The sequence below is a fragment of the Lontra canadensis genome, unplaced genomic scaffold (genome assembly GCF_010015895.1).
Source record: "Lontra canadensis isolate GAN:19392208 unplaced genomic scaffold, GSC_riverotter_1.0 scaffold16, whole genome shotgun sequence".
NCBI lineage: Eukaryota > Metazoa > Chordata > Mammalia > Carnivora > Mustelidae > Lontra > Lontra canadensis.
The window spans coordinates 17,099,322-17,126,799 of record NW_022631010.1 but is presented as its reverse complement, the minus strand read 5'-3'; the positions used below and the strand labels follow the sequence as shown (position 1 = coordinate 17,126,799).

The following is a 27,478-nucleotide window of genomic DNA, read 5'->3' as shown; positions in this document are numbered from 1 at the left end:
AGTACCTCATATTTGGAAGGAAACTTTCATTTAAAACCACCCTGATACAGGTGACTTAAAATATATGTAGAACTGGGTGCGTGTATGTGTCTGTGTATCATACTCATCTATCTTATATGACTCTGTAAAAGTGTTCTGTCCTGTTTTCCTTTTTTACTCACATTTCATCAGATTATTGTATTGCACACTTAGGATATATAAATGTTTTGTCCTTCTGTAGGTGGAGAGAACCACTGAAGCTGAGTGTCTCAATGTCCACTTAGCCCCGTCAAGTGCAGGATAGTAACAGAAGGGAAAGGCAGCTGCAGGCTGCAGATAGCATACCGTGTTGCATGGCACATACTAGAAACAAGTATCTCCAAATATTCGCAGGCTCTTAACCTCAATCACATATCCTTAATCAGATGTCAACTCAGCAGCAAATTTTCTAAATAATGATGATGTAACATCCATTAGTAAATAGGAGACATCAATTACATTAAACATCATGCTTGGGCTGCCAGATAATCGTGAATAAAACACATTTATAAGCCATGTGCTTTTCAGCCAAGGGCAACAATGAAAGCAGTGATTTAGTTATCAGCGAGACTACAGAAGTATATTCTACTTTAGTGAATGTCACAGCAGCTGCTAATCAGGTGCAGGTAATTGTAGTATAGTTGACAAAATTTTAAGAATATCAGGACCCAGAGTGCAGATTAAAAGTCCTTTTCAGAAAAGAAGCATACGCCAAGACTAGAAAGTTATGACAAGTGAGGCCTGCAACTGAGTAACTTACAATGCAATGGAGAAAGACCAGTTGGGCAGGCATTATGATAGTACAGAGGGAGGGGAGAGTGGCCCAGGATAAAAAGAAAACGATAACAACAACAACTAAACTGGAGAAGGTGTCTTTAAGAGTCATTTCAAAGGAGGAATCCACAGTTTGGAAACTGAGTGGGTGTGGACAGACAGAGACATGAGCAGAGCAGTACAAAGAAGACTAACTCCCTTCCCAATGCATACAATCATATGTGTGTGCACATACATTGACACACACGTGCACATGTGCACGCGCACACACACACACACACACACACACACACACACAGATGTAACATTAGTTTACTGGGAATACTCCTATCACAGAAAATCCCAAAATGTTTTGTATTTTCCTGCTAGTGGGAGGAAGTTTGGTTTTGGTCATGTTGAATCTGAGATGATGGAGGGACTTGGGCATGAAATCGTTCTTTGAACTACTCTCTTTGCAGAATTTGTGCTCAGGAGAAAGTATGAGGCAGCAGTCCCAGCTTCAGAAGTTATCCATGTGGGAGTGTTCAGAGATACTTTAAAAAATTATCCATAAATAAATAGGTACTTTCTTATTATAAATCAATTCATTTGAATTTTTTGTATATAATTTTTAAATTTTTGCCATATATGGAATTATTCTCCCTTGTTCTAGAAAGAGTTTGAGAGGGCCTAAAAGATTAAAACCATATGAAACAGAAGAGATAAAGGGAAAGATATTTAAATGTATATTTGATTGAGTAATTGAAGTCTTGAGGTAATCAAAAGAAAGGACACTGGGGAAAGGACACCAAGGACAGGGAAGGGCTGGGCTTATCAAATGTGCCTCTTGTTCAGGAAGTGATGGGGGAGAGATAGAGCAAACGGAAAGAGAGGCCATAGAACAGAGAGGAACAGAACTCTCTCAGAAATCTTGCTCTCTGTTCTGATGGCTATTTTTCATGTTTCAGAATATTTTTTCAAAAAAGCACTTCAATATAATGAAGTTCCTTCAGTTCTAATAAGATCATTTTTCACAGCTATTTTGGTAGACACTCCATAATTGTATTGCGTTATCAGCAAGAAGAAGAAGAAGAAGAAGGAGAGGAGGAAGAAAACTGGTCTGGAGATGAATAAACCAAGGAACTCAGAATGAACCAACTTCCTTGAAGAGTTGAGTAAAAAATCTGTGGATAACAGGAAACTTTTTTGCTTGAATGCAGCCACATGATTCCACATGTATGAACACCTGCACAGATGTGATTTATGCATTTATCAATCAGAGCCTGATTTATGAATTTACTTAAGAAGTGAAAGAAGGAAGGAAGCCAGGTTTCACAACAGCTTCATCAAACAGGTTACACCTAATGTGTTGTGGGTAGAAATACCTGTAAATATTATTTCTCCCCTAGGTATCAAATATATGCCAGCAAACCCTTTACTACAATTTCTACAAAGGCCATCAGCATGGATGACAACTATTGTCATAGCTCAGTGAACTTAAGGGGAGAAAAAGACAGACAAGTTCAGGACATGCTTGTGGAAGTGGGACAAGTGCCTGGTGTTACTGGTTACTTAGGTTTCCCAAGCTTAGGCCTTAACCTCAGACACTGTTTAGAAGAGTATTAAAAATTTGGGGCACCTAGGTAGCCCAGTTGTTAAGCGTCTGCCTTCGGCTCAGGTCATGATCCCAGAGTCCTGGGATCGAGCCCCGCATAGGGCTCCCTGCTCAGCAGGAAGCCTGCTTCTCTCTCTCCCATTCCCCTTGCTTGTATTCCCTCTCTCTCTGTGTGTCTCTCTCTGTGAAATAAATAAATACAAATCTTAAAAAAAAAAAAAAACAACAAAATTTAACTGAGTAAAGTTGTGTGCTCTGATTAAGGTCTTCTGTTACCTGCTGACATGACCCAGGGCATGGTGAAGGCCATGATAAACTTGTTGGTTTATCCTCCTTGGTCGCTGGAGATTTTAAATAACTCCTATTTTCCTTTTTCTGTTCTATATAAGCTTAAATATTACTAGGTTCTCTTAGAAACTGGTATACTGGGGATTCCTTGGGTATTAAAAGTTTGTGATAAAGGAGTTTAAAAGCTTCGGTTCGGTTACTCTTAACTGTTTTGAACGACAAATGACTCTATTTTGTAGAAAATTCTTACACTGCTTCTTAGTTTAGATGCTGCATTTTAACACCAAATTATGTTTTAGATAAAACTTAAAATATGCATAAATATTATGGAATATGCCTATGGATCAATGACTGCATAGAATGTTATATCTGGTAGAGTCCTGGCAAGAAACAGACGGCACTTTCAAATTGAGTAATTTGAAAATAGCTAGTAGAGAGACTATTTACAAAGGTGTGGAAAGGGTTTAGCAATTATCTAGGGCTAGTGTCATTCCCTCAGGCTAGTAAGCACGGCATTGTCACTATCCACAAGCCAATAAGCATGAAAAGGAAGGGCAGTTACCAGAATGTGGAGACAGACAAGAAGTAAATACCTCACTTCTGGTCTCCTCCCCTCCTCAGATTTCTAATGGTGGTACCTACCACACAAACCCAACAGGAAGCCAGAAGGCAGGGTAACCAAGACAGTCCATATAGATCACCTTCCAAGGCAGAGAGAATAGGAAGGAGGAGAAGAGTGGTTTTGGAGGGCAAAGGAAACGCATCCAGCAGAGATCCAGACTCTGGCCCTAGGGTAGCCATAATTCACTGTGGGACCTAGACCCGAGCTGACAATGAGGTGCCATTCCATTATAAGACTCCATAGGTGATTAGGTGGAGGCATATTGAAAATGAATGAGCATTCCATAAATGAGAAAGCTTATCATTATTTTTGCATAACTGATTCTTCCAAACAAATTCAACTTTTCTTTTTATAGAATGAGGTTAGCCATTTCCCTGCCTTTTTTTGAATACTTTAGAAACTGTTGGAATTTATATAGTTCTTCTGCATTTTTTTTAAGCAGTCAGCATATTCTCTGGAAGATAGGTTATGAAAATACAGAATTTCACTTTCTATTTGTCATGGACTAATTTATACCCCAAGGAAACCGAACACTTCCTTGTTTTTTTGTTTTTCTTTCACCAGTGGAATCTAAGACCAGGAACCACATGTTTATTACTCATGATTTGAGTCTCCACACTTTTCTGAAATCCTCCCACCTACTCTCTTATCCCTGAATTGCTTCAAGCTCTGCAGGTTCCTAGAATCCACTTCACATGCATAATATGGCTCAGTACTACATGTTTTTCTATCAATTGAAGATCTGTTTTAGTCTATAGGACTAAAAAATCTCTATGTTAAATTATAACATTTTGTATTACTGAACAACAACATGGAATATTTCAGTATTAAAACTCAAAGAAGCAATGATAGAGAAATTAAGTATTCAGTGGTAAGAAGGCTGCAAATCTGAGAAAAGGAAAACATGCAAAATCTAGAAGTGGTATCTTTAAAAAGAAAAAAAAAAATCTAGAGTAGATGTTTGTCTGAAGTTGCAAATGTGGCCAGATGTAGACATTTGGAATTTTGATCAAGATTGAGCAGGTGGTATTATTATTGAGAAAATTATCCTGGCCAAGAGATGCCTTCCAATGACTGTGAACAGTGTTGCAAATAAAATTTTGTACATGTCCTTTCTGACTCTGGCATTATAGAATTAAAGAAAGTTCCCATTTCTTGGCTTTTTCTTCTTCAAATGGACTCTCGGGTTCCAATTTTTAAAACCGCACAATTCACTGAAGTGAGTCAATAACAAAGCTCAAATATAAAAGCTAATCATAATGTCAAGAATGCATATAATAAGCCATTCCAGTAAATAAGATGAATTGCAAGAATTTCAACCAAAAAGTGAGCTCCAAAAGAATGAAAAAAATGAAAGATTTCACCTACTTCAATCAATCATTAATACTTATTATGGCAGACTTGATCTCTACCCAAAGAGCTGAATAATAGCCGAAAACACTTAGTTCACCTCAAGAACTGAACTTCATAACTGGATAAGAGTGTTAAAAGCCAAGGATCTAGAGTTACTTAAATATATTACAAATATTACAAATTGCCACAATGAATAGGTCAGCCCAGATAAAAACACTGAGCATAGCTAAGAGGTTGTTCAGTAGGAAACAATAAAGCCATTTGCTGGTCAATGATCTAATGGGGTCAGAAAAACACCATTTTAAACCCATAGGGAAAACTGTACATGAGCAGTTAGCAACCTAAAAAGGTAGAGGAAGCAGCAATCTATGGTTAGAGTGGAGGGGGAGTGAAACTTGATATAAGGTCCCTTACAGACACATCTTCACCTTTGTCCTAATTGGCCACTCCAATAGCCCACTTTAGTGCAATCCCACCAGTAGAAATAGAGTCTTTTCATAAAGCCCTTGGTTAAAGGCTATAACATTGGGATACAGTGTAGAGAACAGTGACAAGGTAACATATTAAACCACTATTGCTATGATGTAAGGTAAGTTTGGGGAGTAGAGGGGGAAAAAAAGGACCTGGTCAAATGTTCCGTTCAGGAGGGTTGCATTAGGGGTCTTATAAATGATGAGAAAACCACATCTCAGCATGGTTCCCCAGCAAACTGGCATGCTTCACTCCCACAGTGTATGGGGAATTCTTCACATCCAAGAAGACCCTTACAGAAACTTTGGAACAATTGTCATTGAAGGGATCAGAAAGAACTCTGAGACATCAAACCATCCAGAAACTTTGAGAGCACCCAAAAGTTTACAACTAGATTCAGATGACATTCTCACATCGGGAAAAGTTAGTCATAGATTTGGTGAGGGGGCGGGGGAGGTGATGATGGAGGTGAAACCTGAACTGGGATGCCAGACATAAATATTCCCTGCCTCCAGTTAATTCCTCATTCAGTACTGCTTTCTCTTTTACCCTTAATGAGCCTTATGGTAGCTTTCTGCTTAGTGATCTGTCACATCCTTCTCGCTACTCTCCTCTACCTCCCCCTGGAATCTGGAGCTTTGGTTTGTTAAACGGCTTGCCTTTACCAGGCCCTCAATTATTTTTTGACTTAAATAACTAATTAATTAACACTTGGAATTTAATTAATTCTTTGCCTGCATATTTGTATGATCAAATCATATATGTATTGTAATGAATGGAGGTTCTACTTCGTATCATTATGGACTTCACTGATTCACTCACATGAGATGCATATCAGTACATCTCTTGCCTTGCCAAACCCAAAGTGCATTCAAAAGATGTCTTCAGACAAGCCAACTAGGGACCATCACCTGGTCTCCAGATTGGCTAGGCCTGACCTTGTTTTTATGAGGTATTTGTTGGTTCCACTACACTGAACATAGAGCGTATAACATGTGTTCTAGAAATGCTGGGGTTTGTTGGTTATAGCTTTTCACATCAGCCATAGCAGAGTCACATGTATAAATAAGTGGCCTCTGGCCATTCATACATAGAAAGGTCCTGATAGGTTTATCCTATATCTTACAATATCATTGGCCAAAATCGATAACAGAGACCAGAAATAGAATGTAAGAAAAACACACTGCTAACCTCAAAGAACTTTTAGAAAGAATTCCTTGATGAATAAATTGGAAGCTATTCCCAGATTGTAAATAAAACTTCATTTACAACCAGAAAACCTCATTTCCTCCTTTATAAATAATATTTTACTACATATTCTTTTCTTGAAATGGTTGGAGATCAAAGTCAATCATACACATAACCTAGTTTTGAGGTGAAAATTATCCAGAGCTATAAATGTGCTTAGAAATCTTAATGTTTTTATTTCTAAACATACCTAAGAATTAGTGAATGATGGGTGGGGGTAAGATTATTTCTTACGTTTTAATAATGTGTTACTAACTAAATGGGAATACTCTATGCACTTTACATACATTATCTCATTTATTACTCTGGACAAGCCTGTTAAGGGTTAGGGAACTAATTAACAGATCATCCTATAATTAATACATCATAAAGTCAAAATTTGCAGCCTGGGTTACCATCAAGTATGGCTCAAAAAAATTTAATATTAGAACAATTAAAAATAAAGACAGAGAGCAGTATCGAGGAATGTAGAAAGAAGTGACCAGAAGTGGAGAAATTTGAATCTACCTCCAATACACTGACTAAAAGGTCACCACATAAAAAACAAAACAAAACAAATATAGGACAGTCTTGGTCTAAGGATCATCCTAGAGAACTGAATTACAAAGATCCAGATATAGTGGCATCTATGCTAGGTGAGCAATTTTATTTAAAAATGCCACATAAAAAAACTCTGCATTGATTCTCCAAATTCATCTTTTTTCCACAAATTTTCAAGAAAAGAATGAGTAAAGTTTGGCTTTTAAAGATCTTTCACTAATACCTACTGAAATCATTCATTTTCCTTATATTTCTCTTAGGGGATTGAGTCCCTAAAATTAAGTTAATTTCCCAAAGTGACAATTAACTTGGATTATAAAATATAAAGATGTTATTGCTAGGACTATAATGTAGTAAAATTTCACAAAGTTTTAGACAGGAAACCACACATAAATAAGCAGGAAACTTTGTTCTTCAGGGATTAGCAAAAAAGAAGAGAAGCTTTCGTTTATTAATGCTTACAATTTTGGGATAGTAAGTGCTAAATGAATTTTGCTTTTCTATGTGCCAAATTCTGGAACTGCTTATCAGTAATGGGATGTTTCTCTAAAGATACAACTTTGGGTGTAAAATGGTGATACTGATTTTTTTTGTTTAACACTGACTTTACTGTATTGTTGAGATAACCAGACCCCAAATCACAGTGGGCACAGACCCCAGGAGCTAGGTGAGTCCTGATTGTTAGATAGAGCAGTGGTTCCCAAACTTCAGTGTGTATCAGACTTCACCTGCAGGACTTGTTAAACTTCAGATTGCTGGGGCTGGTCCCAGAGTTTCTGATTTGCTAGGTCTGGAACAGAGTCCAACAATCTGCATACCTAATATGTTCCCTGGTGATGCTCAAGGTGCTTATCTGGGGACCAACTTTGAGAATCACTGAAGTAGAAGGGAAGGAGATGGTCTTCATAGTCTACTGGAATCCTCAATTATCTATTGTTTAAAAAGCATTATCTCTCCACTTCCTAGTTGTCTTTTTAGAGATAAAAAGATTATCTGCCCCAACAGACCTTTCAAGAATTCAAGAAATTCAAGATTCAAGAAAATGGATCATATGAGAAAAACCCTATTATTCCCAATAGCATGTCTTAGAAGCAAGTTCTAATGAAAAAGAAAATTAATCTATTAGAAACAATAAGAGATTGGTAAGTTGCTAAGTATAAATACACATAAAACTCATACACATAAGTCAGAAAAATCAATTGAAGTACTTATTTGTGTTTTATTTTCCCTCTCTTTCTCACTCATCTATTCTTCTATACTGGAAGAGAGAGTCAATTAATTCTCTGCTTCCCTTGCCTTAGACTTGGAGTTGCTACACTGAAAGCAAAAGTTGCTTGTAGGTAGCTGAGCCATCCAGTTTTTGTTTTCACTAAAGGCTGATATCCGAAAAAAAGAATTATGGTAAGGAAGAAAAGGGAAAAGCAAGGCTGGCCGTGCAAGAGACAAAAGTACCCACAGCTAGGAAGGGAAACAAGTTTATAGATCCTGAGGATTCCCTGGCAGGTGGAGAAAATGGTTCAAGGATCAACTTTTTATTTATTTATTTTATTTAATTTGTGTGTGTGTGTATTCCAAAATTCATTGTTTGTGCACCTCACCCAGTGCTCCACACAATATGTGCCCTCCTTAATACCCACCACCAGGCTCACCCAACCCCCTAACCCCCTCCCCTCCAAAACCCTCAATTTGTTGCTCAGAGTCCACAGTCTCTCATGGTTTATCTCCCCCTCTGATTTTTCCCCAACTCTCTTCCCTCCACCTCCCAATGTCCCCTGTGTTATTCCTTATGCTCCACAAATAAGTGTAACCATATGATAATTGACTCTCTCTGCTTGACTTATTTCACTCGGCATAATCTCCTCCAGTCCCGTCCATGTTGATATAAAATTTGGGTATTCATCCTTTCTGATGGAGGCATAATACTCCATTGTATATATGGACCACATCTTCTTTATCCATTCTTCTACTGAAGGGCATCTTGGCTCTTTCCACAATTTGGCGACTGTGGCCATTGCTACTATGAACATTGGGGTACAGATGGCCCTTTTTTTTTCACTACCTCTGTATCTTTGGGGTAAATACCCAGTAGTGCAATTGCAGGGTCATGGGTAGCTCTTTTTTTAATTTCTTATGGAATCTCCACACTGTTTTCCACAGTGGCTGCACCAACTTGCATCCCCACCAACAGTGTAAGAGGGTGCCCCTTTCTCCACATCCTCTCCAACACTTGTTGTTTACTGCCTTGTTGACTTTGGCCATTCTAACTGGTGTAAGGTGGTATCTCAATGTGGTTTTGATTTGAATCTCCCTGATGGCTAATGATGATGAACATTTTTTCATGTGTCTGTTAGCCATCTGTATGTCTTCTTTGGAGAAGTGTCCATTCATGTCTTCTGCCCATTTTTTTTGACATGATTATCTGTTGTGTGTGTGTTGAGTTTGAGCAGTTCTTTATAGATCTTGGATATCAGCCCTTTATCTGTGGTGTCATTTGCAAATATCTTCTCCCATTCCGTGGGTTGCCTCTTTGTTTTGTTGACTATTTCCTTTGTTGTGCAGAAGGTTTTCATCTTGATGAAGTCCCAAAAGTTGATATTCACTTTTGTTTCCTTTATCTTTGGGGACATGTCTTGAAAGAAGTTGCTGTGGCCGATGTTGAAGAGGTTACTGCCTATGTTCTCCTCTAGGATTTTAATTCCTGCCTCACATTGAGGTCTTTCATCCATTTGGAGTTTATCTTTGTGTATGGTGTAAGAAAATGGTTGAGTGTCATTCTTCTATACATAGCTGTCCAACCTTCCCAACACCATATACTGAAGAGACTGTCTTTTTTCCACTGTGTATTATTTGGCCACAGAGTTGAGGGTCCATATCTGGGCTCTTTATTCTGTTCCACTGGTCTATGAGTCTGTTTTTGTGCCAGTACCATGCTGTCTTGGTGATCACAGCTTTGTAGTAAAGTTTAAAATCAGGCAGTGTGATGCCCCCAGTTTTGTTTTTCTTTTTCAACATTTCCTTAGCAATTCAGGGTCTCTTCTGGTCCCATACAAATTTTAAGATTGTTTGTTCCAGCTCTTTGATGTCAAGATTCTCAACAAGATTCTAGCTAATAGGATCCAACAGTACATTAAAATGGTTATCCACCATGGCCAGGTGGGATTTATCCAAGGGATGTAAGGGTGGTTCAACATTCACAAATCAATCAATGTGATAGAACAAATCAATAAGAGAAGAGAGAAGAACCGCATGGTCCATTCAATTGATGTATAAAAAGCATTTGACCAGATATAGCATCCGTTCCTGGTAAAAACCCTTCAAAGTATAGGGATAGAGGGAAAATTCCTCAACTTCATAAAATCTATCTATGAAAAACACACAGTGAATATCATCCTCAATGGGGAAAAGCTGACAGCCTTTCTTTGAGATCAGGAACACAACAAGGATGTCCACTCTCACCACTGTTGTTCGACATAGTACTACAAGTCGTAGCAACAGCAATCAGACAAAAAAAGAAATAAAAGGTATTCAAATTGGCAAAGAAGAAGTCAAACTGTCTCTCTTCACAGATGACATGATACTTTATATGGAAAACCCAAAAGACTCCACCCCCAAACTACCAGAACTCATGCAACAATTCAGTAATGTGACAGGATAAATAATCAATGTACAGAAATCAGTTGCTTTCTTATACACTAACAATGAATATATAGAAAGGGAAATTAGAGGGGCGCCTGGGTGGCTCAGTGGGTTAAAGCCTCTGCCTTCGGCTCAGGTCATGATCTCAGGGTCCTGGGATCAGGCCTTGCATTGGGTTCTCTGCTCAGCAGGGGGCCTGCTTCCTCCTCTCTCTCTGCCTGCCTCTCTTCCTGCTTGTGATCTCTGTCAAATAAATAAATAAAATCTTAAAAAAAAAAAAAAAAGAAAGGGAAATTAGAGATTCAGTTCCATTTACTATAGCACCAAGAACCATAAGATACCTGGGAATAAACCCAACAAGAGAGGTAAAGGATCTGTACTCGAGGAACTATAGAACACTCATGAAAGAAGTTGAAGAAGACACAAAAAGATGGAAGATCCATGCTCATGGATCAGAAGAATAAACATTGTTAAAATGTCTATACTGTCTAGAGCGATCTATACTCTCCACCGGTCAAAATTCCACCGGTATTTTTCAAAGAGCTGGAACAAACAATCAACTTTTGTAGTATTATCTTTCAGCCTAGGTAAAGGCCCCATGGCCATTGGTATTAGCACAGAAGAAATGCCCAAATCTTCTTGTGACCATAATGGTATGATACTGATGGTCTCAGCAGCCTCCATGATGAAATGAAGCTATACTATATTTTCTAGGTATCATGTACCTCAGTGACCTTAGAGAAGGATAGATCGTTCCATAAGTACTGGGATTTATCTATTTTCCTAATAGCGCAGACAGATAGGGAAGGAGAGGGATGGTAGACATGACATAACACCAAATGATTTAAAGATAAAAATGAAATAAGGATATTTCTTGTATGCCCAAGTTTGATTACCAATTTGTTCTATATTAAAAAAATGAGTCCATACCTATTCTATATTTTTAAAAAATAGTAACTTTCCTATATGATGAGAAAATAATTCCATTAATAAGACAATAAAATTACAAAATACACAAGACTATTTTTTTTAAAGGTTTTATTTATTTATTTGACAGAAAGAGACACAGCAAGAGAGGGAACACAAACGGGGAGTGGGAGAGGGAGAACAGGCTTCCCGCTGAACAGGAAGCAGGACTCAGGCTCCATCCCAGAGTCCTGGGATCATGGACCTGAGCTGAAGGCAGACACTTGAGGACTGAGGCACCCAGGTGCCACCTAAGACCTTTTTTTTTTTTTTTTTTTAATGTGCAGGAAACATGGGGAAAACTGCAAAACCTTTAAAAAAGACATACACACAAAAATGCAAGATTTTAATAGAGAAATAAAGATATATTACCATGTGGGAGACGTCAATATTAGATGTCAGTTCTCTTCAGTATATGAATTTAATTCAATTGCAACTGGATTTTGGGGGGGGGGGGAATAGAGAGACTTGATAGAAAGGTTCTAAGTTTCTTTTGGAAAATCCGATTAAATCAGTTGCTACTGTTACAGAAACAACAAACATACCAATGGATCAATATATGAGTCTCTTGATAAAGAGATAGGGAGAAAGAGAGAAAAAAAAAATATATAAAACTAATAATTTGAGGAAAAAATATTTTTTTCCTATCATAAGACATACCAAAATAACTTTCAGAGGGATGGAAATACAAATGCAAAAAATGAAACCATGCTACAGATAATAGAAACCATAAATTGATTACAATAAAATATGTCATTTCTACAGGCCAAAGGGGAGAGGGGACATACCTAAAATTAACAGAAAAATGAGAATAGTGTTTGAAACATATGAGAATTAACTAATATCTTTATTAATCTCATTACTAAATAAATGACTCATAAATCTATAAGTAAATATTAATATGAGTTAGAATGGACAATTCCTTTGGGAAGATACATAAATGTCAGATAAGCCTTGGTTAGGTGTTCAACTTCACAAATTATTAAATAAATTAAAATTAAAATAATCACATGATGCCAACTTTTACCTACCAGATTGATACCAATTTTATTATTTTTTTTAAGGACAATATTCAGGAGCTCCTGGGTAGCTTGGTGGTTAAGTGTCTGCCTTTGGCTCAGGTCATGGTCCCAGGGTCCTGGGACCCAGAACCACATCAAACTCCCTGCTCAGCAGGGGGCCTGCCTCTCCCTTCCTGTCAGCTGCTCCCCCTGCTTTTACTCTCTCACTCTCTCTCTGTCAAATAAATAAATAAATAAATAAATAATGACAATATTCAGCAGTGGCAAGAATAGGGAAATGAACGGGCTTCTTGGATCCTGCTGATATGAATGTGACAGCCTATCAAAAGACAAAAACAAATGCTGTAACTTGCTGGTTTTGACCCCCCCCCCAAATTGTAATGTATATCCACTTGAGAGTATTTTTCTGTCTTGTTAATAAATCCCCTGTAAATTTGGTATTTTATAATTTACCCCCTCCACCCACATGATTTTATCAACTATAGACTGAGTCCGGTATAAACTGAGGGGAAGAAAGGAAAGTCATGCGGGTGGAAATCTAAAGTGTTCCAGAAAGTCATACTGCTGATTTTGCAGTTTATACCTCCAGGAACACAGCATGGAGAATGATTTGCCTCACCTTGTAACACCTCAGAAACCTCATTACTAAAGATGATGCCACTCACATTCTTATAGAGCATATGCATTGTGAGGTCTTATGGAAAGTATATAAAATTACAACCATCAAATTCGGCAGCAGAGCTTTATACTGCTTCTGCAAAATGTAATAATGTCTTCTTAATTCCCTAGGCTGGCAAGGCTCATGCAGCATCATTTATTTAAGGATATCTACATTTTCAAACACTGTTGGGTGAAAACCAGCCCCATCAATCACTGTGACAGGCTACGTTCCTCTTGAGTTTATCTTTCTGTACGTTTTGTGCCAGATTTAGTTTGCAAACCTCCAAACGGGGGAAACATGAGTCTTGTTTAATCTTCCCATATATAAAATGATGTTGTTAGACTATCATTTGCCATTTGAACTCTCATTCATTAATGAAACATTGGTTAAACAACAGCCTATCCACCTTTTAACTACAATACTCCCTTGTGTCTGGTGAACCCTTAATGGATGACCTGTTTAAAAACACACGGGATATTTTATTCGTGTTACAATTTGTGTGAAATTTGTCACTGTAGAGGATCTTTTCTTAATGCAAATGGGTTTGTTTATTTTAATTTCCATTAGTGTCTGGGAAGACAAAAATGATGAATGATGATTCTGAAGCAACAGATTTCACAAGTCAGAGAGTAACAGTGGATGTGTTTTGCTTATCTCAAGTTATTTTATCAGAAGCACAAACCACTGCCACCCCCATGATACATGAAGACCACCTCATTTCAGCTTAGAACCCATTCCCAAGGTTGCTTCAAGTGTATGAAAAAAAAAGAGCAAATAACTTGGTCCCAGGCAGACAAAATGAAGGAAATATATACCAGGCAGAGAGCGAGAGAACAGTTGCCAGACAGCAAACTCTGTGAAATTATCCCAGTTGTCCTTCCTCTCCATACCATGCAACTTGGCTCAGCTGAAGAGAATTCTACGTTTAAGTTTTTGAGGAAGCACCAAACTACTTTTTTTTCCACAGTAGCTATAGAAGGGATACTTGAAAAATGTATATTTCCAGGTGGAGAGGAAGCCAAAATTCACTAGGTATCCAGCAACTGTGGGAGCTCTGCCAGTTCAGGCTATGTTATAGATTTGAGTTTTGGGGATACTTTTTGGAGCCCAAGAACCTGACTCTCTGAATCCTGGAGGTTGGCCTCTACCTGTCCAAGTTCAGCCCCAGGACCATTCTCTGGATTCTCAGGGTCCAAGAATTCCCTGTCAAAATGGCTTTAAATCTACTTCCAGGGCCTTTGAAGACATCTTCCACACATTCTTCCTCCAAGGGCAGTCCATTCTTTAGTGTGTATATCTCTAGGCAGCAGGAATGGCTTTGGCCTGCCTTTTGATGGAGATGTAGACATAGCTTGGATGAATGACCAGGGGTGTGGACACACAGACTTGGAGGCCCATAAACTGTGGAAAGGAGCTGGGCATAGGAAGAGAAGGGGGTAAGCTGAGAAATGAGGGCCAGTTCTCCCTGGACCACCATATTCCAACATGGAACTCTAAAGGAGTCCGAGAATTCAAATTTAAACCAAACCTCTAGCTTTGAAGGTATAATTGGCAAAGTAGGTGGACAAAATGCAGTTTATTCCACAGCTTGTTGGGATAATTTATAATTTTGAAACATTTAGATGAAATATGCAGGCTTCCATTTGTGCTCTTCCACTGGAATCCATAAGAATGAGGAGTGGGATTATTTATCCTCAACAATTTTTTTTTCACTTACACAGGTAGCATTTTATTTATTTACTTACTTTTAAATTTTCTCCCTTATTTTATTAAATTTTTAGTTTTAATTCCAGTGTAGTTAATATACAGTATTACATTAGTCTCAGGTGTGCAATATATTGACTCAATACTTCCACACATCATCACAAGTGGCCCCCTTAATCTCCAACACCTATTTCACCCATCCCTCCACCCACTCCCCTCCGGGATCCATCAGTTTGTTCTCTATAATTAAGAGTGTTATTTGATTTATCTCTCTCTCTTTTTCTTCCTTTGCTTGTTTCTTAAATTCCATAGAAGAGTGAAATCATATGGTATTTTTCTTTCTCTGACTGACTTATTTCACTTAGCATTGCACTTTCTAACCCTATCTATGCTGTTGCAAATGATAAGATTTCTCTCTTTTTCATGGCTGAATAATATTCCTGTGTGTGTGTGTGCCTGTGTGTGCGTGCGTGCGCACGCATGCGTGGCTGTGTACACACACCCCCGACACACAATTTTATATATATATATATTATGTGTGTGTGTGTGTGTGTGTGTGTGTGTGTGTGTGTATTACATCTTCTTTATCCATTCATCTATTGGTAGATACTTGAGCTGCTTCCATAATTTGGCTATTATAAATAATGCTGCAATATACATAGGGTTAATGTATCCCTTTGAATTAGTATTTTTGTATTTGGAGAGTAAGCACCCAGTAGGGCAAAGACTGGATCACAGGGTAGTAGTTCTATTTTTAACTTTTTGAGGAATCTCCATACTGTTTTCTACAGTGGCTGCACCAGTTTGCATTCCTACAAACAATGCATGGGAGTCCCTTTTTCTCCACAATCTCATCAACACTTGTTGTTTCTTGTGTTTCTTATTTCAGCCATTCTGACAGGGAAGCGGTGCTATCTCATTGTGGTTTTGATTTGCCTTTCCCTGACGATGAGTGATGCTGATCATCTTTTCATTTGTCTGTGGGCCATCTGTATCCCACACAACAAATTTTTTTTAAAAAATAGATATTATCATCACTCCCATTCATGTCTGAGTAAATGAAGGCAAAAAAGAGGTTACATCTGCTTTTTTTTTTCCCCCTTACAGAACTGAGAAGTGGTGCAGCTATGATTCACAGTCACCTGACCCCATATCCTATAGTCTTATATTTCTGAAGCAAATAAACCACGGTGACTGTTTTTCAGAGTCAGGACAGAGCCCCAAGTCAAAAACACCAAAATCAAATCTGACAGGGATCAGAGACTGTAAAAGAATAAAGCTATGGAAATTAGCATTTAAGGTGAGAAGTAAAAATACAGAAAGAAAAAGAGATGGACAGGGCTACAATAAAATGGAATAATGAGTGAAAATACTTCCTTCCCCTGTGAAACATTTTTCACCCAATTAAAAATATAAAAATAACGGAAAAGGTCTTTTTTTCTTTTTCCTGAATCTTTCTGGGCTCTCCCCACCCTGACCCCCACTGTCTCCACAGTTCTGAATCTGCCAACATAAATCACTGTGCAAAGCAAATCATTAGGGTTGCCAGGTGTTCAATTTTGAACCAGACAGTCTGGTATTTGAATTTTCTGACGAGGAAACAAATAGAGAAAATACCAGTGATTTTTAATTAAGTTTTGTTATTACCATGTAAAGATGAGCTTGCAGAGAACATTTTCACTAGCTCTCCAGGATGCACTTTACTCTGAGTCTGCTTTCCACTTAGATATCAAACCATCTAGGCCAGGCTGTCTCCAAACTGAGTGCTAAACCAAGCTGATGAGCTTGGCTCTGAACTCACATTGGCACCTTCCACGTATTGGCTAGGCCCCATGCAACTGTGCTAGATCATTTTCTTTTATTGATACCTCCAAAGTACTGCAGCAATTGGCAGAGTTCCCTGGGTATATTTTTTTAAATAATAATAATAAAATTAATACATAAATAAATTCTCAGAAGGACATCAAAATGAAGGCAAATGAGCCATTGATTGAGAGAGTCCTATGAATGAGTACATCCAGAAGTCTAATCACGGCCATTGAATAGGAAAAGACAGTAAAAATTGTTATTCCATCATTTACAAACAAACAGATTACTTTCTTAAGTAAAATTCTATCTAGGTCCCAATTAAATCTGGCTCTAATAACATAATACTAGATTGATGTGGGAATCTATGATAAGAGCATAGCTAGAAATCCTTACATTTTGAGGAAATGGTATATACATTATTCATGAACTTTCCAAAAGAGTGAAAAGCAAAAGGGTTTGTACGGATATTAGTAAAGAAAGAATCTTGTCTCCTTAAAGAACTTTGTTTAACCTTAAATAACAGTAAATGTTTGTTTTTAGCCACTGATGTCTAAAGATCTGTAATATACTTCAGTGTGTTCAGAAGAAAAAGATGATGGACATTTTTGCTTTCCAGAGCACCAATTAAAGTCCCCCCATGGGAGATTTGGGGAGATACTAGTCTACCCCAGCAAAGCTTTGGAGTTACAAATCTTTTGTCTGCTAGGGAATAGCACTTAGATTGTACACTCTTAAGCCTGACTTGGCTCTTGTGAGAATTCACCACCATAGAGGAACATACAAATGTGTAAAAATATCACAATAGATGGCTGCACTACAGAATTTATTACCCTTATTATCCAAGCTTTCTCTTCTCTGCTTCCTACCAATGCATTACTTTATTCAGTGCCTTTCAGTGGGTTAGAGAAGAGGTGGGTTTTAACCTTCTCCGGGGTGGCATTTGACAGTATCTGGGCACAGTTTTGGTTGGGAGATGCTACTGGCATGGATCAGGTAGAGACCATGAATGTTTCCAGACATTGTGCAATGAACAGGACAGCCCCCTAGACTAAAGAATTATTCAGCCCAAAATGTCCATAGTATGTAGGTTGAGAAACCTTGCTCTATAGATCTCTGGAATAGAGAATTCAGCAATTTGGGGTTACTTGAATTATTGGAAATGATAATACAGTTCTATTGATAATACAGATCATATAGATCACCTGAGGGTTGCTGAGGGCATAGGTAAATAAGAGTTTGCTCTGTCCCCTTTTGGCCTATGCTTCAGGGTCTGGCCAAAGCCAGTGAAGAGGCCACCAGAGGTGCCTCTTCTGAAGCAAAGAGGTGGACACCATCCTGACACAGATAATATAGGCATGCTGTATTGGTTCATTCAACACTATGCTTATTAAGAGCCTACTTTGTGCCAGGTCGTCCCTGCACAGGGCACTGAGGATGGTGCTAGAAAGAACAGCCATGCATTCTGCCTTCATGATGCTTACAGTCTGGCTAACTTCATGGGAGGGACCCATGTTTTTCATGGGTTGCATTTCAAGAAACAACCCGTTTCTGATATGGGTTTTTCCATTTTAAATAGCCCAGAAATCACAAACTGGCACCTGGGAGCAAAATCTGGTTTGCACGTATTCATTACATTACATGAGATATTCAACATGTATTATAGAACAGGCTTTGTGTTAGATGATTCACCCAACTGCAGGCTAATGTAAGTGCTCTGAGCATGTTTAAGGTAAGCTAGGCTAAGCTATGACATTTGGTAGGCTGGGTGTATTAAACGCATTTTCCTCTAATGATATTTTTAACCTATGATAGGCTTATCAGGACATAAACCCATCATGAGTCAAAGGATGATCACTATTGTAAAATGATCACCACAATAAGTCTAGTTAACATCTATCACCATACACAGATGCAGAATATTTTTTTCCTAGGATGAGAACTTTTAAGATTTACTCTCTTAGCAAGTAAAAGTTATCTTTTTAACATAACTCAGAAATGCAGGATATACACATACATGTTCAATAAATGTATATGAATATACCTTTTGAAATATCAACCATACAAAGAAGATAACTTTTAACATTATGATATAAATAATTCCTTTTCTAAATGTAAATCACACACATATACATATATACACACACATGCATATATATATGTGTGTGTATATATATACACCCCTGCACATATACATATTATATATGAAATCTGAGTCTCAACTTCCTTATCAGTTAAGTAAGGATAATAGTCACCTCAGAGTTTACACATACCTAACCAACAACTCTATCCCATAAACAAAAAAGTTTAAGCTGCTAATACTAATTTCAATAGAAATCATAAAATTTGATCTCAAATTCCCCAGCTGAAAATAATATGGAGGATTTTTCATGGTGAGAATAATACTCCCATTGTGAACAAATATTTTTCACTTCATGTAGTCACATTTATCTCAAAAGCCCCAAATGTGTAAACAAAAAAGCCTAACATTAGGGAAGTGGTACTCTTAAAAATTCAGGATATTGAGTTTTCACTCATTCAGGATGAATGTTTTTCATTTAGCTAATGGTGAGAAATCTTCTCAAAGAACATAATTCAAAACTAGATGGTATCCTCATTGGGGGAAATAAGAGCTCCCTACAAATTCTGTTTATGAGGAAGTTGGTACCTTAGACAGGTGTTCATTTCCCTTAAGGGAAAAGCGATCTCTTGATCAGTGGATATAGTTTCTCAAGAAAATATCTACAGCACTAAATCTGTTAAAAGTGGTTCAATATTCTGTTGCCATTCTCATGTCAAATAGTGGGAAAAGATTTCAGAGTTAGCTGTAATCTATAGAAAAAATGTCGTTTGGGGTATAAAATCATGAAGTTAACTTCATATCTTTCATTTCTTTAGGACAAAAAAACCTGAGTTTAAAAAAAACTGAGTTTTTGAGCATTAAAAAATTTAATGTACAAAACAAATATAAAATGCAATGCAGACTATTATCAAAAAATTATCATATACATTTTAAATATTTTCAGCTATGATGTTTAATATATTTAACACTGCTTGACAACCTTATAAGTCATTTCTAAGTTAGTCATATACTCAAACTAATTAAATCAATTAGGTTTACAGAGAGTGCTCAGAATACACTATAATTTCCTTCTTCTATCCCTTCCTCTTCTTATTTTTCTCCTCTACCACTTCCTTTCATTCTTTCTCCTTGTTAAGTGGTTTTGAAGCCTCTCAATTTTTTTCATCTGAATGGTGGGTATAAAACAGTAATCTCGAAGAGAAATTTTATGTATTAAATAATTTATAATAATACTTTTTTAAGTGTCTAGAATATGGTAGGCCTTCAACAAGTATCTTTTGGTACTAAACAGAGTTCTTCACAGTTCCTGTTCTTTGGACCCAAACAACATAGTGTAGGAGAGGCAAATTCTTTGTATTTTATCAACAATAAAAACCCCCCTCCCCCCACGGAGAGCCTCCAAGGTGCCAAGCACAGTAGAAAGCTGCTTCTTTAATCTTTGTGACAATTGTAGGATGGGCTGATAGTAATGAGTAACACTAATTAAAAATTTATATGTTAAATCGTTTCATCCTCACAATAGCCCTCAAAGGCAGTAGTATAATTATTCCCATTTGACTAGTGAAGAAACTGTCGTCCAGGGAGGTTAGCCTGGGTGCTCCTGTGAAAGTTATGAGAAATGACCACTCACATGTTCCTTCAGGTGATGAGCAAGGGATACTGCTAGCCTGTCCTGTACTGCTTCTATGTAATTAGGGAAGAACAACCTCTCTAGGTAGACACATCCTTAAACCAGAAGTCGTGGCTGGATTATAACTCCTAAACTTCCTTCATTGGGAGGGTGTGGAGGTTTGTGAATGAGAGCCCTGAGCAAACCTTCCACAGCTTCCCAGAGACATGTAAATGCCCACTTAGTACTCAAAAGTATTTGAATGAATTAATACGTCCAATTATAGCAGTTCAGAGGATCTCTTGGGATTCCAGCCAAAAGATTTTCTTTAGCTACCTTCTTAATACTCTGTGCCACCTTCAGCAAATCCAGAATATAGGGGAGAGCACTGGAAACTACCCTGTGCATGTAGTTAGTACCCATCCTCCAGGGGCCTGATAAAAGTGACCAGTTAATTGCTGCTTTCTTGTCATTGTAGAGAACCAGGTTGTCTTGTACTTATCTTTTTTTAGAAGATATCACCAATGTCTGCAGAAATGCTCTGAAATTGTTCTGTGGATGTCTGATTTAGAGATTAAGTGTGAATGAGACTGTCACATGAATACAAGACTATAAAGACATATTCATAAATTGTATAGTATATTCTGCTTCAGATAGTGTCTCTGAAGTAAAATTCCATAAAATAAGGCCTAACCAACTTTAATGATATAAGATAATAGTCTCCCACCAATAAAAACATAAAAAAAATATATTGGGAACAATGAAAAAGAAGCCTAGAAATGGAACTTTTCTGCCGTTAGATCTTCACCCTGTGAATTGATATTTAATGTGGAGTTGTCTACATTAGTAGGGACTCTGCAATTATAGGTTGATTAGTTAAAATGTTTGTCATGTTTATGCAATACAGAGATAAAAATCAACATTGTATACAGCAACATAAGCTTAATAATAGCCTTGTAATTACTAAGGCTGCCCATATTCAAGATAATTCTTTAGTGATAAATAAGACACTACAAAAACATTATCAGGATAATTTAGCATGGATCATATAATGCAATAGTTATTCCTGATAATTTTACATATATGTATATATATAGTTGCATATATATATATATCTATAGATATAGATATAGATATAGATATATAGTTGCAGATTTGTGGGCCCTTTCTATTTTTTTCTTTAATTAATAGACTTTAATTTTAGAGCAGTTTTGGTAAATGCAAAATTGTATACAGCCTCTTTGGAAGCCAATTTGGCAGTTTCTTCCAGTGGCTGCATAGTTTTGCATTCCTATTAGCAATGAATGAGAAATCGAGAATTTCTGTTGTTCCACATTTTTGCCAGCATTTGGTATTGTCAGTGTTTTGGATTTTAACCATTTAATAGGTATATAGTGGTATCTCGTTGTTGTTTAATTTGCAATTCCCTAATTGCATATGTTGTTGAGAACCTTTTCATTTGCTACTTTGCCATCTGTATATCTTCTTTTGTGAAGTATCTGATCAGATTTTCTCACTTTTTAATGGATTGTCATTTCTTATTGTATGGTAAGAGTTCTCTGTATATTTTGGATAGCAGTGAAATTATCCTAGGTGCCTATAATCTAATGGAGACATACAGAGGGGAGCATGATAAACTGTAAATAGGCATATAACTGTGTCCAATCTCAATACCATGATAGAAAGAGTAGAGTCTACAACACAATAAAGTCTAGAAAGGTCCAGTGCATGGGCTATTTTGTTTGGGAGAGGAAGTAATGATAGAATGATATTTTATCCCTAGGCATTTGGTCAGACCACAATTCTAAATCTGTGTTGCAGTAGGTTTGGAACAATGTGACTGCATTCTGAGCAAAGGAATGTGGGTAAGAGGAATGTGCACCTGGACCTGGACTCAAAAATCTTCCCCTGAATCCTCTACTCAGTCTCAGCCTCTCTCTCTACATGGTTGAAAGCAAAGGATTCCAAGACAGAGCCACATGGTGGAAGGAACCAGTCCCCAAGTCACCACTGGAAGGAGGGCTGTCCCAGGAGAGCTTCCCAACCTATACAGAGCTGTAGAGTAAGTAAGAAATAAACTTTTATTTTTTAAATTTTATGGAGCCATTGAGATTTGGGAAAAGTTTGTTATCACAGTCAGCAATAATAATCTCGACTAATACAAAGATTCGGCCACATGAGAAATTAGGCAATCTCTTAACTGCTGAACTTCCCAAGCTAATTAACTGAAATATAAAGACACAAGATAAAAATGGCGAGTTTCCTCTTGACTTTGGTTTTCTGTAAGACGGGATGCAGGAAACAAATACGATCATACCATGGAGCAATTTTCAAAATTCACATGAATTTTTCAGTTAGATCTTAAAGAAAATTTACACTGGAACATGGCTTCCAAAATCTCCTCTCTCTTAGAGCCCCAAACTATTCATCTATACATATTCCTTTGCCTTAGAGGTGTTAAGATAAAAATCTGGGGAAGTTCTTCCATAAGGTGACCTTTCAGTGAGTACTTGAGGAATTGAAATAACACAGAAGTGAATTGTGTCTCCAGATTCCATGAGCTTCTAGAGCAGGGGTCACCAAACTAAACTATTAAAACTCTTCAAAATATAGGGATAGAGGGAATATACCTCAATATCATAAAACCCATCTATGAAAACCCCACAGTGAATATCATTCTCAATGGGAAGACCTGAGGGTTTTTCCTTTAAGTCAGGAACAGGGCAGGTTGTCCACTTTCACCAGTTTGTAGCCTGCAGATCAAATCGAGTGTGCTGTTTTTGGATAGCTCATGAGCTAGGAGTGGTTTTTATTGATGAACACATGTGATTAGTTACTGATAAGGAACACTAACTTTAAACTACAATTAAGCAAAATGTTAGTTGCCCCCAAATAATTCCATCCTTCTCATTAGAAAATGACTTTTCTTATTAATTTTATAATATTTTCAAAAATTGTATTCAATTATTATTATATTTTGAATTTCATCAATAAAAATTTTGTAAAGGTTTGTTTCTCTTTCTAAATAAGTATTGATACAATGTTCTCAAGTTTGCCTCTTGTCGCATTAAAGCCTAAAATATTTATTCTCTGGCCCTTCCCAGAAAAGGTCTGCTGATCCTGTTCTAGAACACTGAAATGTCTAGAACATTCAAATTAAATTTTTGTTTTAAAGTCTTCTTAAAAAGTCTTCTCCTCTCCCTCATTATTTTTCTTTTTTGTAAATTTCTCTCATCTAAGTGTATCTCTGTGTTCTTGGAGACAGAATGATCTGGGCTACTAAGGACCAAAAAGGTTTGAAGAAGTTTACCCTTAGACTTTAAAAAAGGAAAGCTGTCTGCTGAACAAGAAAGAGAATCTTGGAGCATCTGAATGGCTCAGTTGGTTAAACATCCAACACTTGATTTTGGCTCAGGTCATGATCTGAGCTGTGAGACTGAGCCCCACATGAGGCTCTGGGCTGGGTGTGGAGCCTGCTTAAAAGTCTCTCTCTCTCACCCCCTGCCCCCCCCCCCCCCCCAAGAAAAGAGAAAGAGGAGACACAGAGAATTCTCGACAGAGAGGCTATAAATGGTACCCTCTGAACTTTGCTAGACTTTGGTAACTCTGGAAATACCCATTTATTTTTGTCTATTATTTCTTTGCTTACCATGTTGGTCAGCTGTGGTGTAGTGGAAAAGGGCTTTGAAGTCAGACCAATCTCCTACCTGTCAACTTTTAACAATGGAAAATTGCTTATACTTTTTGAATTTCAAGGTTTTTAACTTGTTTTTGGTTTTTGTTTTGTTTTGTTTTATTCTGTAAAAGGGGGTTGTTTCAATAACTTAATGATATGTTTCTATCATCCATAATAGAAGCTCATAACTTAGTGTAGTTGTAGAACCTTAGGTCCTAGCAAGAATTAAGTCTTTCCTCCCTCCCTTCCCTCCTTCCCTTCCTTCCTTTCTTCCCTCCCTTCTACCCATCCATCCATCCATGAGTGTATATGTGTGTACACACACACACATGTGTATGTGGTATGTGTTTGTGTGTATCTGTCTGTTAAGAGGCAGAAAGGAAAAGAACTGCACTGAAAGTCCCATGGTGGCTCCTGACTTGGAGGAAAGCAAACACAGTAAAGGATGGATTTTGGCAGCTCAGAAAAGGAAAGGGAAGTTAGCAGTCTGAAGCCCAGGCCACTTGCAGTAAGAAAGAAAGGACCCTAAAAGGTAATCTACACTGAGAAGTGAGACTCCCCTCAGTCCCTGCTTTATGTCCTTCCCATTAGTCCTAATGCCACAGGACTCAGCCATGCCTAAACTTGCGGGCTTCATGGCAACTAGACGAAGGGAAAAAAGATCCAACAGAATAAGAGCGTAGAAAATGTGTATTCCATGGACATTTAGTAGACAGTTCAGTGCACCTGCCCAGGTAACAGTGTCATCCAGGCTGGTACCAAGAGTTCCAATTCTCAGGACTCTTAAAAACAAGCTTCAACTTTCATCATTTTTTTCATGACTGCTATAATACTCTATATTATATACCCTCAGAAAATATTAGAGGAAGTTTTTTAAGACGCGGGAAGTGACTTGCCCTTGTTATTGAGGAACAAGAGTCTGTGACCTTTAACTCATGCAAATATAAAGAACAGACTTAATCTCTAAGGTTTCTCCAGAATGATCCACACCTTGAACAAGGCAGAGAATTCAATGTACTTAGAGTGGAAAAATGAAAAGGCTGAATCAGGGTTTGTTTCTGCCAAATACAATATAGTTCCAAGGAGCTCCCATTTTCCAAACCTTGCGCTTAGAGTCCTTTATGCCTGGTTTATGATCTTGGCTCCCTTCAACCCAATATTAGCTTATTCAAAGACACCCAAGAGGAGAGCTATATGCTAAAATAACCATCCTGCTACCAAGGTGCATGTTCTCATATAACCATTTCATTTAACTTCCTACTGTACTTCTAACAAGAAGTTTATCAATAGAACAGAACTAGCTTAATAAGGGCTGACCTGCTTTACCAACATGAGTTCTTGGATACTTGTTTTAAAAATCTAAGGATACCTATGTTGGGTCCCCCAATAATGGTTCCATGGTCAAAGGAGCGAGACTGATACAAAGTGAAGGTCAAGCAAAGCTTTATTTTGCGCCAAGCATCAAGAATCAAACCGACCATCAAACAGACCATTCGGGGCCACCCCTTACAGAGAGGGCGACCCCTCCCTGCCTCACAGACTAACTTTTATGAGCAAAGACCATGTGGTTGAGCCTGCCCACACACAGCTGGCCGATGAAATTGCAACACACAGAGAAAGCTGCACAGTCATGCTAGGTCACACACGGGTGGCCAACTGAACTACAATTGAACTACAATTGAACTACTACACCCCATAGTAGTTATTTGAACTAGCCTAACACCTTGGTCAGAATTGGCGCCCAAAAGGTGCGGCCCACACTACTTGGTAGCTAGGGAGACAATATGCATACTCCACTGTTTGGATGTCTCCACCTGACCCGACTCACCCCTGCATTTGGGCTGTTATCTCCACTTTACCTGACCCCCCTTGTATTTGGGCTTTGTTACCTGGGACTGGTTTCCCGGACTTGCTTTCAAGTAAGTTCCCCTGGCGGGGGGGCCCAGGGTCAATTTAAGTTTTACTGCATAAACAACAAAAATGGCTGTTCAACCGCGGTGGGGTCGCTCTGGCTGAATAGGCCCTTACACCTAGAACCCAACAATTACGTCATGTCACCTTCGGCAATCATAACCCACCCTACTTTCTTCTGAGGACTGAGGACTAAATTTGTCATTAAACACACTGACTTTCACAATTAGAGCACATGGAACATAAAGGGCAAGAAAATAAAATTTTACATGATTTTAATTACTGGAAAAATTGTCTAATGTATGCTCTATCAAAAAAAAGTTAAAAATTGAACATAGAGAAAAATAATTAACAACTAGACTTTTGGGACACCAACAAGTCTTGGTCCTTTATAAGCATTAACTTTAGAAGTATAATGTACAAACTTATAAGAAATATAATTTGAAGTTTCAGTTTGATAAATTTCTTTAACATTTATATAGTTTTGTGACTCCTGAATAATGAACTCATAATTATTTCTGGTTTCACTTCCTCCAAAGCAGCCAAATGTGGAGTGAAACAAACAAAAAAATAATAAAAAAATTTTAAAACTGACTCTAACATTTCAAAAACTAAATAAAAGAAGCTTGCATAATTAAACAGTCATATAATAGTTTTATGAATTTGTGGCATTTATATTTCTAAAATTATTAAAGCTTAAAACTGCACAGAGATTTTTGGTGCATTCATTCTAAAAAGATTCAAAGAGTAACTCAAAACGCTATAGAGTACTATATAGTGGGACTTAAAAATAGGAGTTGGTGTTTTTCTTGAAGTAACAAAAAATTACACACAATTATTACCACAAATCACAATGGATATTGGATTTGTGCCAAGCTAAATGTCTTCAAAGAAGTTTATGGACTATATAAACTTTTACATATTTTATCAAATGTATGAAATTAAGTCTTCAGCTAGAATTAGGCTTTAGGGTTGCTAAATCTGTAACAAATTATATACCTTACCAAGATAGCTACGATTTTGGTTTATTGCAATCATTTACATAAAATGATCCTTCAGGAGGAATATGGAATGTATGGAAAATATGCACACATACTTAACGCTCACACACTACTGTTTAATTGCAGGCTTGCCTGTTTAGAGTTTAATTATTATCTTATTGAGGCAGTAAGAAAGAAGAATGCAAACCATAGATTTAATACAAGGCCACTGCCACAATTTTAAGGGCGTCCTTTCAATCTGTTAATAACTTTGAGCCCTGGTGATCATTTGCTCTGGCTTCAGGTTATTAAAAGCATCGCCAACATATAGCACACACGATGTTTGTTTTTAATTGCTCTGTATAATAGATTTCACGTGGGGAATATGTTGGCAAATATTTTATAGACTATAAAAAAATCCTGATAGTTGGATAAAAGCTATTGTGCTATAATTTCCTTCTTATTCTTATAAAATCAGGGCTTTAAAGGTAGTATTTTAATTTCCTGAGAATTCTT

At 37.5% G+C, this 27,478-nt stretch overlaps 1 protein-coding gene across 1 annotated transcript in view; it reads right to left on the bottom strand.

Annotated features, from left to right (window-relative positions):
* The window catches only part of MACROD2 (mono-ADP ribosylhydrolase 2), a 1,923,023-nt gene that overhangs the window by 920,385 nt on the left and 975,160 nt on the right, over positions 1-27,478 (bottom strand). The window lies entirely within an intron of this gene.